Genomic DNA, 13,713 nt, shown 5'->3' with positions numbered 1-13,713 from the left:
CCAGGTCTCTCAGCCTTTCCTCATGCAGGAGATGCTCCGGTCCCCTGATCATCTTCGTAGCTCTCCACTGGACTTGCTTGAGCAGCTCCCTGCCCTTCTTGAACTGGGGGGCCCAGAACTGGCCGCAGCCCTGCAGCTGTGGCCTCCCTGGGGCAGAGCAGAGGGGGAAGGAGAACCTACCTCACCCTGCTGGCCACGCTCCTTTTCATGCACCCCAGGACACCGTTGGCCTTGACCACAAGGCACGGTGCTGGCTTATGACCATTCTATGATTCTGCTTGGCTCTCCCAGCATCCCTTCCCCAAGAAAAGCCCTCCCAGGACAGCAGAGGGGCCTCCCTCACCAACCCTCCCCAGGCCAGGACCCCACTCTGCTACAGCCTGCCAGGGCAGCTACCGGCTGCACACACGCTTGGCACACCTCTTTTGATGCCCAACATGGATAGCAACAGTTTACTATCACTGGGCATGAAGTTTAATCACCTTTTAATCAAAAGGCTTTACACTGTAACATGACTGAAACGGAAATAAGGCTCTGCTGTCTGTAATCAGTTACAGCTCTGCACAGCCCAGACAGCCGGCGCTGTCAGGCAATCTGAGCGCAATCGCCTCCTACCCACACACACCCTTACAGTCAAAATCCTCGTACGGATGGACATGGCATAACATCCTTCCCCTGGTGGCAGCATTTGGGTGGGAAGGAGAGAGCAGTGGCCCAGGTTGGACACAGCGGTGACCCCAGCGTAGCAAATACTAAAGTATCAGCCCAGGACGTAATTTAGATGTTTTTATTGCAAAAGACTAGAAAAGTAGCAAAAGAAAAAGGTCTCCTGTGGGTAGGAATACATGTCCCAGAAAACAGCTAAGCTCATCCAGCAGGGGATAGCAGAATATACCCCTGTGTCCATTCCTCCTTAAAGCAAGTAGAACAGCCTTCAGATGGTCTGCTCAGTGATATCACTGTGCCTTGAAAATAAAATAGCCTGACAGTACTATATAGGTGGTAGAAAAAACATTCAGCAAAAGCTTTGAAGCACTGGTATTCATTTATGCTGAGGTCTTTGTATACCGCTCAGGCATAAAAATCACGCTCACACTCATTTCAAGTCCCTTTATCTTGCCAGCCAGGTGTAAAGTGGCTCTGGTTTAGATGAAAAGCTGGTGCCAAATATAGTATTTGGACAAATCATTTCATCCTGCATGTGGCACTTCCAGGGGTTTCCTTCAGCACGGACCATTCTCAGCAGAGCAGCGGCCATGCGGTGGGCAGACGCTCCTGGAAGCGCTGGAATCTAGAGCGGGCAGAAGCGAGAATCTCAGGAAAACTAGAAGTGACTGTTTGATTAAGGAAAATACAATCAGTAGCTGTTCAAGACTTTCAGTTCAAGTGGTGGTATAGAGTACATACCAGCCCAGATCCTGCCAATTAATGTACACAAGTCATCAGAGGCAATTAGTCTCATACAGCTCAGGCTTTCTGCTTGCGAGCAGCCCCAGCTGCCTGTATTGAACTCGGCTCCACAAAAGGACTGCTGGATAGCAAGGGCCAGAGTGTATTTATAGCTCAGCTCCAGCAGAGTGTATCACAGCTATCGGCAGTTCTTCCTTGCCAGGCTTCTGTATGGCAGCGACACGATTTACAAACAAATTTGGACTTTGTTTTGTGTAAGTCTGTTTTCCTTAACGCTCCGTCAACACTCAGAAATCCCCCGTCTCCACCCTCACACGAAGGACATTGCCCTCTATCACTGCATGCGAGGGCGGGTGGCAGAGCCCTCGTGGTAATAACTATTTCCCAGGAAAAAAAAAAAAAAATGCTGCTTAAGACATTAATGAGAGTGAATCGCAAGAGAGGGGATGTTCGCTAAGCCCCGGGGAACCATTTTAGCCCCGCTAAACCCGGTCCCCACCTACACCCTCTGTAGCATAAACATTGCCTTACAAGTTTCCCCAACCTGGGGAAAAGGAAAGCGTTTGGTTTTGAGTGCCCAGGGCAATGGCTCGGAGAAGTCCATGCATCAGTGACAAGTCCTACATCTTCGGAGGGATGTAGGAGGGCAGAGTTACAGCTTCAAAGATACATCTATCAGCTGGGTTATCACAGCAGAGAGCTCAGATGCCTACTGGGGTACACTTACACAGCCTGCTTTATTGCCCCTCCATCAGGCGATCACCTCCACTGACACACCACCATCGGTTTCACCATAAAACCTTCAGCAGCAATATTGGCTTAATAAATTGCTGGCCCTCACCATCCTTACGCGCCCTTGGACTATTCTGCACTGCTTGAGCAGTGGAAGCTTGGCTGAAGAATAACCCAGGAAAGGGGGGGGGCTTTCTCTCTATTGCTCTTTAAGCTGGAGCATGTCACACTTCAGCCACACAGATGGGTATGGCACAGAGCTGGTCTGTCACCATGGCCTTAGAATCAATGATATCAGCTCTCCAGAAGTAGTGAAAAATCCAGACCACAGTAGGCAGCCTTGGCAGAGCTCTGGAGGTCTCTAACATGCCAGCAGCGCACAGGAAGGATGCAATCAATGAAGAACCTGTCCAGTTCTGCTGATCACAGGATCCCAGAATTGCGGGGGTTGGCAGGGCCCTCTGGAGCTCACCCCGTCCCACCCCCTGCATGAGCAGGCACCCCCAGAGCAGGGGCACAGGGCCGCGTCCAGGTGGGGGGTGAATGTCTCCAGGGAAGGGACCCCACAGCCTCCCTGGGCAGCCTGTGCCCCTGCTCGGGCACCCGCACAGGGAAGGGGTTTGTCCTCATGTTCAGGTGGAACTTCCCGCGTTCCAGCTTGTGCCCATGGCCCCTTGGCCTGGCGTTGGGCACCACTGAAAAGAGCCCAGCCCCATCCTCCTGACACCCACCCTTCAGATATTTATAAGCATTGATGGGATCCCCCCTCAGCCTTCTCTTCTCCAGGCTGAACAAGCCCAGGTCTCTCAGCCTTTCCTCACAAGGGAGATGCTCCAGCCCCTGATCCCCTTGGCAGCTCTCCACTGGACTGTCTGCAGTAGTTCCCTGTCCTTGAACTGGGGGGCCCAGACCTGGACACAGCCCTGCAGGTGTGGCCTCACTGGGGCAGAGCAGAGGGGGAGGAGAACCTCCCTCGCCCTGCTGGCCACGCTCCTTTTCATGCACCCCAGGGCACCGCTGGCCCCCTTGGCCCCAAGGGCCCGGTGCTGGCTCAGGGTCACCTCGCTGCCCCCCAGGGCCTCTCAGCAGAGCCGCTCTCCAGCAGGTCCCCCCCAGCCTGTGCTGGTGCGGGGGGTTGTTCCTCCCCAGGGGCAGGACCCGACACTTGCTCTTGTTGAATTCCCTGAGGTTCCCCTGGGCCCAGCTCTCCAGCCTGCCCAGCTCTCGCTGCGTGGCAGCGCAGCTTCTGGTGCATCAGCCGCCCCTCCCAGCTTGGTATCATCAGCAAACTTGCTGAGGGGACGCTTGGTCCCTTTGTCCAGGCCATTGATGAGTATGTTGAACAGGGCTGGACCCAGCACAGACCCCGGGGGAACACCCCTGGTTACAGACTCTGCCCCGTTGGTCACGATCCTCTGAGCTCTGCTGTTCAGCCAGTCCTCAGTCCACCTCATGGCCCGCTCCTCAAACCCACACTTCCAAAGCTTGTCCGTGAGGGTGTTATGTGTCAAATGCCTTGTTGAAGTTGAGGTGAACAACACCCACTGCCATCCCTTCTTCTACCCAGCCAGTCATGCCATCACAGAAGGCTAGCAGGCTAGTTCCTCCTGCTTATTCCCCACGCTACATGCGTTGGTGTACAGGCATTTCAGAGGTAACTGAGCACGCAGGTTTGCTGGAGGGGTGCACAAGGACCCACTGTAGCCACACAGACCCTTGTGGTGGTTGGTCTTCTGATTGTCATGTCGTGAGGCAGCTAAGGCACCTTTGTCACTGGTCTGGCTGGCCTGGCTTGTTCCCCCATTGGATGTGATGGCACTAGCGTTGTCACTTTGGCCCCTGCTTCCCGAGCCCTTCAGTTTAAAGCCCACCTCACCAAGTTGGCCAGCCTGCTGCCAAAGATTCCCTTGCCCCTTCTAGACAGGTGGATCGCATCCCTCCCTAACAGGCTGTGGTTCCTGGGGGAAGTCCCATTGCCATAAAACCAAACCCTTGCGACAGCACCAGCCACGTAGCCAAGAGCTGATTTGCATTATTCTTCTATTACTGGCTGCCCATTTTTCTCCAACTGGTAAAATGGAGAAGATAACTTGGGCACCAGTATTTTTCACTCACTCCCCCAGGGCTTTAGAGTCTTCCTTGGTTCTGCCCAGCCTCTGGCTTATACCATCATTTGTGCCCACATGGAAGAGTAGCAGGGGATAGTAATCTGTGCTCTTGACAAGTTGTGGCACTCTTTCAGTGATGTCTCAGCTCTGAGCTCCTAGAAGGGAGCAAACCACTTGTGACTCCTTGTCAGGTTGGCAGATGGGCACCTCAGTGCCTTTTGACAGAGTCTCACCCACTACGAGCACGCGTCTCTTTACAGTACCCACTCTGTGCTGCTGGTACAGCTGCGCCTCAGAGACCTTGCTCGTGAGTGTCTACAGCTGTTGAAGCTTCATATCTGTTGTTGGAAGCGATGCTGGAGGGTGGAGACTGAAGCAGAGCCCTGCTTTTGTGGGTCACCAGGGTCCAAGGTGCTTCATTCTCAGTGGTGTCCACTACAGGAACATGGTTCTGAAACCCCCTGTCTCTGCCTCGGCTCCACTAATACTGTGCAGCCTTTTCACTGTTTCCTACAACTCAGCCACCTGACACAGATCATCAGCCTGTGCACACCTTCTGCGGACACCTACCTTTTCACCAGGAGAAGGGTCTGGGCACTTGCTGCAACCTACTGCCTGTACTGAAGCCTCCTTCCTTCCCAGTTCCACCTGAGCGGATGCATCAGGCATCTCTGGGGCTTTCTCCATAGCTCCGAGGCAAGTGCCCACCGTTTTGGCAGAGACCTCAGTGTCCTGAAGAACATGGGTGGGATTCTGGGGTTAAGGATCACATTCTCCTAAACGTAAAAGCAAAACAAACCCCTCTTCAGGAAATTTGGAGAAGTAACAAGGCTCTGAGATGTACAAACCCACGAGCCACCAGCTACCAAAAATAGCTGTGTACATGGGAAGCTTTTTATTATTATTCATTTGTTTTAGTTACCACCACCCCCAAGCACAGCACATCCAGTCACGCTGCTCTTAAATCCTGCTCCTGCGTGCCTCCCGGTCAGAGCCAGGCGGCTCGTTACTCCAGTGGTAACAAGCCCCTCTCCTCCTCAGCCCCAGCCCTGCCAGTTTCCCTGAACTGCTCCATGAGGATTACAATAAAATCGTAGAAAAAAATATATTAACAAGCCTACATGGGATCTTCTGAGAGCACAGCACTCTCCTTGGCACAGCGGTTCAAACATCCAGGCTACCCAGCTGCCTCCCATCTCCTGTTCAAGCCCTGTAAAACACCCAGCAGGGTGAACGCCATCACCCCTGCAGCAGCTGCAGGCGTTGTGCCAGGTTCACCTCTATTTCCCTGCAGGCTAAAACTGCCTTGAGATCACTTAGCACAAACTCTCCCCACCAAATGATCATCCTACAGCTTCTTCCACTGCATGCATTGGGAAATAAAGCCTTCTCTTTGCTGCTTGTGACAGCTTCTTTGCAGCAGAGGGTATGGGATACCTGAGCAGCGTGCAGGGAGAAACCAGCCTCCAGCGCTCGCCGAGGGCCCTCTGGGTGACGGTCGCTGTTTCACATGGCTCAATTCAAAGGGGTGACTGCAACAAGTGTCTTGGCAAGATGCTTCTGTAAGTCTCAACGGGAGGGTCACTGGGGACAGGCCATCACGAAATGATGAACAGTAACATTACCCCAATATTCCCTTCAGAGGCAAACGCCCCAGTACCTCACCCGCTGTCTCTTACTCTCTCGGGAATGTCAGCCAACCATATTTCCACAGAAAAGTACCACCAAATCAGAGAAACACCACACTGAGTTTCCTTCAGATGGTGCCAGTGCCAGATACCACCAGAATTTGGGAAGTGCTTTTAAAAAACCCAAGCCAGAGGGATCCCTGTCCCCCCCATTTCCATCACATCAAGCATAAAGTGCCTGTGTTTGCTCCCGGTGCCCGTGGTAGCTGTGCCTCCTCAGCCTGCCTGTCAGCTCTCCTTCACTACCCAGCGTGGCTCCTGCCTGCAATTAGCCAGAGCCAGCAGCCTCCATCGCCTCCTGCCAAAGCATTTCTAAACCAGCACCCTCGGGCTGATCCTGCTTGGCTTAGGAGAAGCTCCCCACACACCAGCTACCCAGGCTCTTCGTTATCCACCATCAGATCTCCCCAGGAACCTGCTCTGCCTTGATGCCCACAGAAGCAGCTGTAAGCCCAACACACACAGCCTCCACCGCCCAGGCTGGCCCTCCGTCTCCTCCTTCCTCGCTCTCCTGTCCCCTGCACTGGCAACGTAAAGCCTTCAAGGCAGGGACTAGCAGGTACTAATGCTCCCACAGCAGGACCAGCTGCTGCAGCACTGCAGATAAACAGCATTGCTCAAGTCTTAGCTAAAAAATCACTATCCTAATGAAGGTGTTTCTCCTGTGCTCAGCGTGTTTGCAGATACCTCCCCCGAGCTGGGTCAGAGCCTTCTGCAGTTCCTCCAGACCCCAGGACATGCCGTGGAGGGGTACCACGCTGCTGTGCCAAGCGCGGTCACTCCCCCACCGCCACCTCCCCACACTGCGTACAGGGTGCAGAGGCACCCAGCCTCCCCTCCTGTTTAAGTGACAGCTCATTAACAATTTACAAGCATATTTACAGCTAAGGTACCCATGTAAAGGCCCAGGCCGTTGCACGAGTCAAGGCAGGGATACTGCTGATTCAAACACTCCACAGGTACTGCTGTCGGGGCACCCTGGGAGAGACCTTGGCATGCTGTTGAGGGCAGACACGAACTCCCGCCCGATGCAAGCTGGGTGCCTTGCCCCCCATTCGTGCCTTTCGAAAGGCGAGAGGCTGGTCTAACATAGAGCGGCCCAGGTGGCTGGATTTGCTCCTGGCCCACCCTGTGTCCCTGAACCCTTAAAGCAAGTTCATTCCTACTCTAAGCTAAGGCTCATTTCAGAGATGAGACCACTCCAGCCTCAGCCAGTCTAACCTGGGGACAGACGCTCTGGAGACAAGCTGAAAGCACAAAGTCAGGCTCCTAACTGACACGCTGGGGTTTACAGGCTGCCCGGGGAGCTGAAATGCCACCCGAAGGCAGGGACTCTTTACTCACAGCAGTGGCAAGCCTCTGCCGTGCATGTGAAGAGACGGACCATTACCGAGGTGGGGAGCAGCACCCGGCTCCCATTGCAGGCAGGCAGGGCAGAGCGCTGCTGGCATGTTCCTGGCCAGGTTGGCAGCTCCTTCTCCTGGGCACAGCTCCTTCCTTTCACACCAGCACACCCAGTGCACTGGTGAGCCGCCTCTTCTGCCCAGCCACGAGGTTTCCAAGCTCTGCCTTGGCAGGTGAGACCACGTTTCCAGCCACAGAGCTGCTTTCTCAGGATCCCTCCCTTCTGCAAGCCATCTCCCACACAGAGCCAGGGCACTACATGCCTTTATAATGCTGTGGGTTCACTTCTGGCCTATAGTAAACACATACGTGTGCACACGCATTTATTTTACTGGCCTTGACAGAGAGCCTAGAAACAATTTCTCCCTCAGGTTGCATTTGGTAATTCAGCACAGCCCTCGCTGCTAATGATGCCAAGCACAAACTCATCCTCCAGCTGCTTTTCTAAATTTGTGTCAGATCTAACTATGGAAGCCAAGCCTCAAAGACTTGCTATAAATCCTGCCAGCGCTTCCCCCTCCCAAGGACATTATCCGGCATTACCCAAGCTGTGACTCTTCAGCCCAGAAATTTCTCACTGGTAAATAGCCATCTCCACTGAAGAGGAACATTAAATAACATTTCACTGGAGTTCTCTCACCACTGCTGAGGCTGCTTAGCAAAGCTCAGGGCCTTTTCCTGCCCAGCAGCTGCAGGTGGCCTCTCCATCAGAAACAAGCGGGTGAGTGGTTAAAGCAGTGCTCTGGGCTGTCGGTACATTTGCCATCATCCTCCAGCTCTGTTGCACGCTCCCTTTTGGACAAACCCCTCATTTTCAGCAAGCTGTGCATTGCCCTCTGCTGAAGTTGGCTTTTTTTTTTTTTTTGCCTTGGATTGTAAAGCCTCATGGTTTTGCAGGAAAAAAGGAAGCATAGAAATGAATCCTCAAGGCTCAGAGGGAAGAAAAATGCAAACCCACAAGCTCCCCATTCTGGGGACCTGACTCATGAGGCTGTGTTTGCAGTGCTGGCAGCCCAGCAGAGGCCCCGGCTTCATCACAACACTGCCTAATTCAGGTGCAATAACATGTCATTTTCTTTATCTGCTTGACCCACCCCCCCACCCCCCAAATTCCTACACGCTCTCTTATTTTTCCTCACCGCCCACCTTTCAAATGCCCTTGGCTCCATCCGCCTTGCTAAAACCTCTTTTGGAAGGATTGCTCTAGCCCAGAAATGAATCAGGATTTTTAACAGGAGCTTTAGGGATGTGGGATGTATTCACCCCCACAAGCGGGAGAGCTGGCCTTTTCCCAGGGCTCCGCAGGGCTCGGTCAGGTGGCATTAACACAGCTTCCCTGCAGAGACAGCAAGCCACGAGAGTTTACCCCATGGGCTGACCAAGAACGAGCTGCTTCCCAATCGCCAGTAGCTCACTCACCTCCTGCGATGGGAATCACTGCAGCAGGATAGGAAAGTTTACGGTTCAGCTGTGTTGTGCCTGTCAGCGCTAGAGAAGCAGCCGTAGGAGAGCACCGAGTCTGCCTCTTCCTCACCAAGCAGCACCTGCAGCCTCCCAGGCTCTCTAGGAAGCAAGAGGGGCTGTGAATACCCCTGTTGGATGTGGGCACTGCACAGAGGATGCAGGCGCTGCACCACAGAAGATGACACCCCTCCCTGTTTGCCATGTCTCTGGTCATCAGTCAGATGCAATTAAAAAGCAGCAGCTGGAGCCAGGGCACTTGGATAATTTCGTTAGGCCAAATGCACTCCCTTCTCTGCTTGCTCGGGAACCTGCGCTTGCTTCTGGAGGTGATCCTTAGCAGAGCTGAGGCAGCTGTACTGAAACAGAAGGCTTCACGTTAAGGACTCCTCTCTGGCTCTGCTCCTGGCTCCTTTCCCACTCCTCACACCGGGTTGCAGAGCCATCCCACAGTTCTCTAGGACCTCAAAGACCTTTCTAACCTGCTTGGCTTTAGCCCAGCTCTGAACTGCCAGAGGGGGAGTCTCTGCTCTCGCCCGGAGGCTGTGCTTCCCATTGACATCCTAATCCTCCTCACAGTATTAGTTAGAGCGCAGCTCCTCCAGAGAGCGGTGCACAGAGGTGTCGGGATCACAGCCCATCGGGCAGGTGCGAGAGGGCCCTAGGAGCAAAGCAGAGGTTGCTATGAAGACCAAAATCCCAGAATAATTATCCAACACCCTTATCCTTGCCCCAGAAGCACAAACCAGCTCAGCTGAGGTAGATGTAGCACCTCAGGGCATGGCTTAGGAGACATGGTAGTGTTGGGTTGACGGTTAGACTTGATGACCCTAGAGGTCTTTTCCAACCTTAATTATTCTATGATTGCATCCAGGTGGCCTCTAGGAGCTGCCTTCACCACACAGAACCCATTTCTGCTGGGAGAGGAGCAGCAAACCCCAGGCTGATCTTCCCTTGTGCACCTTTGGGTCAAACAGGGAAACAGCAGGAAGAGAGAAACGGAAAGCAGCAGGGGTGAAGCAGCACGGCTGTTAAGCAGACATGCTGCATCTCCAGGGGTGCTAGGTTCTTCTGCAGGCTCGGGCCTCACGCCAGGGACCAGAGGTGGCACACAAATGAGTGAGTCCGAACAGGCAATGCTGGAAATGCAATTGCTCCGTTGTGTTGGCCATGCCCAGAAGAGAGGTGATGGGTGTGCAAGTGCTTAGAGATGGGGTGCTGGGACCACCCTGAGGCCCCAGCTGTGCGCATGCACCTCAGCTGCTATAATTTAAGCTATTTTGTTCTAGAACTCCATCATTAGTTCAGTACCCACATCAGCCATCAAATTAACACACGCCACAGCTCCGGATCCAAACCTCCAAAGCCTCATCCCCAGGAATTACTATTTAATCTTTACCCTGCAACAGGCAGCCCGGCAGGTCGGAGCCCAGGTGTGCTGCAGACATAACTAGTGCCAACCCCAGCTCCCTGCACAGCCCCAGAAACACGGGGCCGGCTGAGGAAGCAGCACGTGGATCCGGATGAGGGTGAAGGAGAAGGAACTGGAAAAAGATCAGGCTGGAAGGAAATAGCCAGCAGGCAGGCGCAGAAAACAGAGCCCGCCCAGAACGAGAGCGAACACAGAGCCTGTCAAAACACAGACAGAGACTTGTCCCCTGCACGGGAGGGCATCGTGTTCCCAGGTGAGGAGCCTGTGCAACAGTGACAAGCAAGAGGGATGATCCAGAGAGCCAAACGCAGGCAAAAAGGGAAACAAGGGAGGGTCTGACAGTCAGGATCTGCTTCAGATACTTAATGAAGGAGAAAAGGACAAATGGTTGCTAAGGGAAATGGGACAGATGGCTGGCACAGAGAACTTGCTGACTCTCGGAGACTTAAAACTCTTTTTCTGGGGGGTGGCAGAGGACAGCAGGCAAACACGCAGCAGCAAAAGCGAGAAGATGACCACTTCCCCATTTCCCTCCGCCTCCAAGTGTCAGGGTAGATCATCTCACAATGAAAAAGGTCACACAAGCAGCAGGAGACAAGATGCACTTGCACTTCAGCTCATCAAGAGCTCTCCACCCTGCCAGCCCTTCATCCCGCTCCTCCTCACCAGAGGCCACAGACACCAGCGCCGTCCCCGTGCTCCCAGGCTGGGTACGCCACGGGCAAGTCACAGCACTGCCACACAACAGCAGGCCCTGGGACAGCGATCGGGCAAAGTCACAGCTCCGAGAGAGGGGAAAGCCATGGGGATGCTGGCTCCGGAGATCAGGCTGTCTGTAAAATACCGTAGCTCCTGGACATGCTGTCTCTGAGATACATTTACACCTCTCCCTGACATTTAAAACCATCTGAGCCTTTTGGCTTCTGCTGCTGTCATCCCTGTGCCAGGTCTTTTCTGGCTCTAAAAGTCTCCAACTTGATTTCCCTGCACAGACAGCCCTCCCAACAGGTCTCAAACCGCAGCGGCAGGGCAAGGGGAAGCGGGAACAGGGCGGGAGTTTCTGCTACCGTGTCATTTGCTGGGGGTGGGAGGGATGCCAAGAGCCTGTCAAATCCTGACGGCCATAAACAAGTCTCTAAAGGAAAGAGCTGAGAATTAAAAAAAAAAAAGAAATCCTTGGCAGCAAAGGCGACAGAGCTCACAAACCGAGACACGCACCGCTGTACAACGCTGAACAGAGTGGCTCTGTGCTGGGATTTGAGGGGTGTGAGGTCTAACAGCCAGAGCTGTGGGTTGGGGGGAACCTCTGCTCCCGTCCGGCTGGACCAGGCTGCCTCCCATCACCACCTCCCCAGCAGCTCACACCCACCACAGCCACAGGGCGTAAAACGGAGGGACTTGTGAAGCAAGGGAGGGTTCTGGAGGCAGCAATCGTGACTCTGCCATCCAAACTACTGTCACAGGCTCCTCTTGGACTCGAAATCACCCCAGGCAGTCCACGAGGAGCTGCAGATCAACAGAACAGTGAGCAATTGCTCACATGGGACCCTCACTAGGCACTCACGCCCAGCGAGCCCACATCCACGCGCATACATGCGCGCAGCCCTGGCGGGGGGGGAGTCCCGAGCAGCAGGAACAAGATCAGCCACTTCACAGGATTGTTCTGCTCCTGCTGCCCAGCGGAGGAGGAAGAATTTGCTCTGGCCGCCTCGGCGCCGCACGGCTCCAGCCACGGAGCACCTCGGCATCCCCGCCGCCCCGACCCGCGGCTGCAGCAGGAGGCACGCAGGCATGCCCGCGCCAGGAGCGACAGCAGCCGGCACTAGGGAAAACATCCTCGGATATTTCAAGGGAGCTGATGCTCAGGAGGAGGAAGATGCACCACTGGCAGGGCAGGAGATGCCACCATCGCTCTCCGGCTTTGCTGCAAAATAGCTTTGGGCCACCGTGGATTATCAGGTCCAGTACGTGGAGGGGAGATGATGATGAGAGGTGTGAGTGCCAGCTCGGAGCTGCTCGCCCAGGCCGTTCAGCTGGCTGTGTAGGCAGCTACATCTTGGAGCTACGTTCAAAGAAGCTGCACATATCATCAGCTACCATATTGCGTGCCAAACTGCTACGGCTGCTGTTGAGATAAACCCACACAAACAAACAGATGCTTAGACAAGCCAAGAAGATATAATATATCAGCAGTGCTCACATGCCATGGGCTGGCCCCAGGCTGGCCCTTCTCCAGCTTGTCCTCTCCCGGTGGTCCTGTCAGGGAGGAGAAGTCATCAGCACATCTCGTTCCCGGACGTCAGGGCAAGGGGGGGGTTGCCAGGAGCACACGCAGTCGTCCCCCCACCCCTTCCTTGCCAGCCCCTTTTGTGCCTGTGTGACAGCAGCTCAAATTCAAGTTCAGGCATGCAGCAGCGAGCGGGAATGGCCGGGTGTTGGGTGGTAGAGCTCGGAGAGGAGCTTCTGTAACCAGGCCAGGGGGATTGCAGCTCACCTCCAGCCCTGGAGGGAACAAGCCCCAGGTGCACCACCTTGCCCCATCACCACCTAGTCAGTGTGGCTGCTGATTGCAGCGAGGCCAGACCGATTCACGCCACCCCGGCACTGGCCATTTCCAAGCAGGACACAAAGTTGAGTGACATAAACAGCCTGCTTGCTCACGGGACACACTGTCACTGAACGCCACAGCTGTGCTTGGCCTCCACATGGGCAGTCGAAACCATCCCTCACCCTGGGACACTGGCACAGCACCTCTTGCTGGCAGAAAACTGCCTTAAAATCATGTATTGCAGAAGACCCTGGGAGAGCCTGTGCGTAGGTAGCTGGACATTGAGGCACATCTGGAGTTCACTCAAGCATGGAAAAACTCAAGTGTTTTTATCTCCAAATCCTCTCTTCTCACCCTACAACCACCAAGATACCAAGGACATGAGCAAAATTAAATGCAGAGACTTAAAAAAAACCCCAAAGAATGCTGTCCCAAGCCTTTTGCTTCCTTCTGCCCATGCACCCCCCAGCATCCCGAAGGATTTCAGTGTCCTCTATCCCTTCTGCCTTCAGGATCAACCCTACCAGCTGCCCGGGCGCTGATGGGGGCACGCCTTCCCGGTCCCCTCCTGCACAGGGCACTGCAGCAGGCAGCAAACCCCCGCTCGGTCGGGGCAGAGGGACAGGCAGTTGTGCTCTCTCCACCTCTGGCGGGCATGGGGCCAGGGACGCGCGGGCATCACGGCTGCCAGCTGCCTGGGTATTGACACAGCAACTCCAACTGCGACAGGGCTGTCCTGCAAATGAGCTTGGCAAGACATTAAGAGCCTGATTTTCAAAATTAGGCTGATGTAATTACTCATCCTAAAAGCACCGGCCTCAGCTGCTCGCAGTGACACCAATTACACACCCAGCACCACGCAGTTGCTGCCTGCTGGTGCTGACCGGTCACCCGGGCACGCTGGTACTACAGCCATTCACAAGGCATGGA

General features: G+C 54.5%; 1 long non-coding RNA gene across 4 annotated transcripts; it reads right to left on the bottom strand.

The window, feature by feature from the left end:
• Window positions 1–581: 581 nt before the first annotated feature.
• LOC142058099 (uncharacterized) lies at window positions 582–12,372 on the bottom strand. 4 transcript variants are annotated; one of them, XR_012660848.1, is made up of 6 exons: window positions 10,902–12,372; window positions 8,762–8,905; window positions 8,489–8,678; window positions 5,688–5,834; window positions 4,821–5,026; window positions 582–1,291 (listed from the first exon to the last, which is right to left on the bottom strand). It is a non-coding gene; the product is annotated as an uncharacterized LOC142058099 (long non-coding RNA). The 4 variants fall into 4 exon arrangements; XR_012660847.1 differs by having other exon boundaries at window positions 8,489–8,905; XR_012660849.1 differs by lacking the exon at window positions 8,489–8,678.
• Between the last annotated feature and the right edge of the window lie 1,341 nt (window positions 12,373–13,713).

This window comes from Phalacrocorax aristotelis, chromosome 5 (assembly GCF_949628215.1).
Source record: "Phalacrocorax aristotelis chromosome 5, bGulAri2.1, whole genome shotgun sequence".
Classification (NCBI taxonomy): Eukaryota; Metazoa; Chordata; class Aves; order Suliformes; family Phalacrocoracidae; genus Phalacrocorax; species Phalacrocorax aristotelis.
This window is presented reverse-complemented; position numbering and strand designations above follow the sequence as displayed.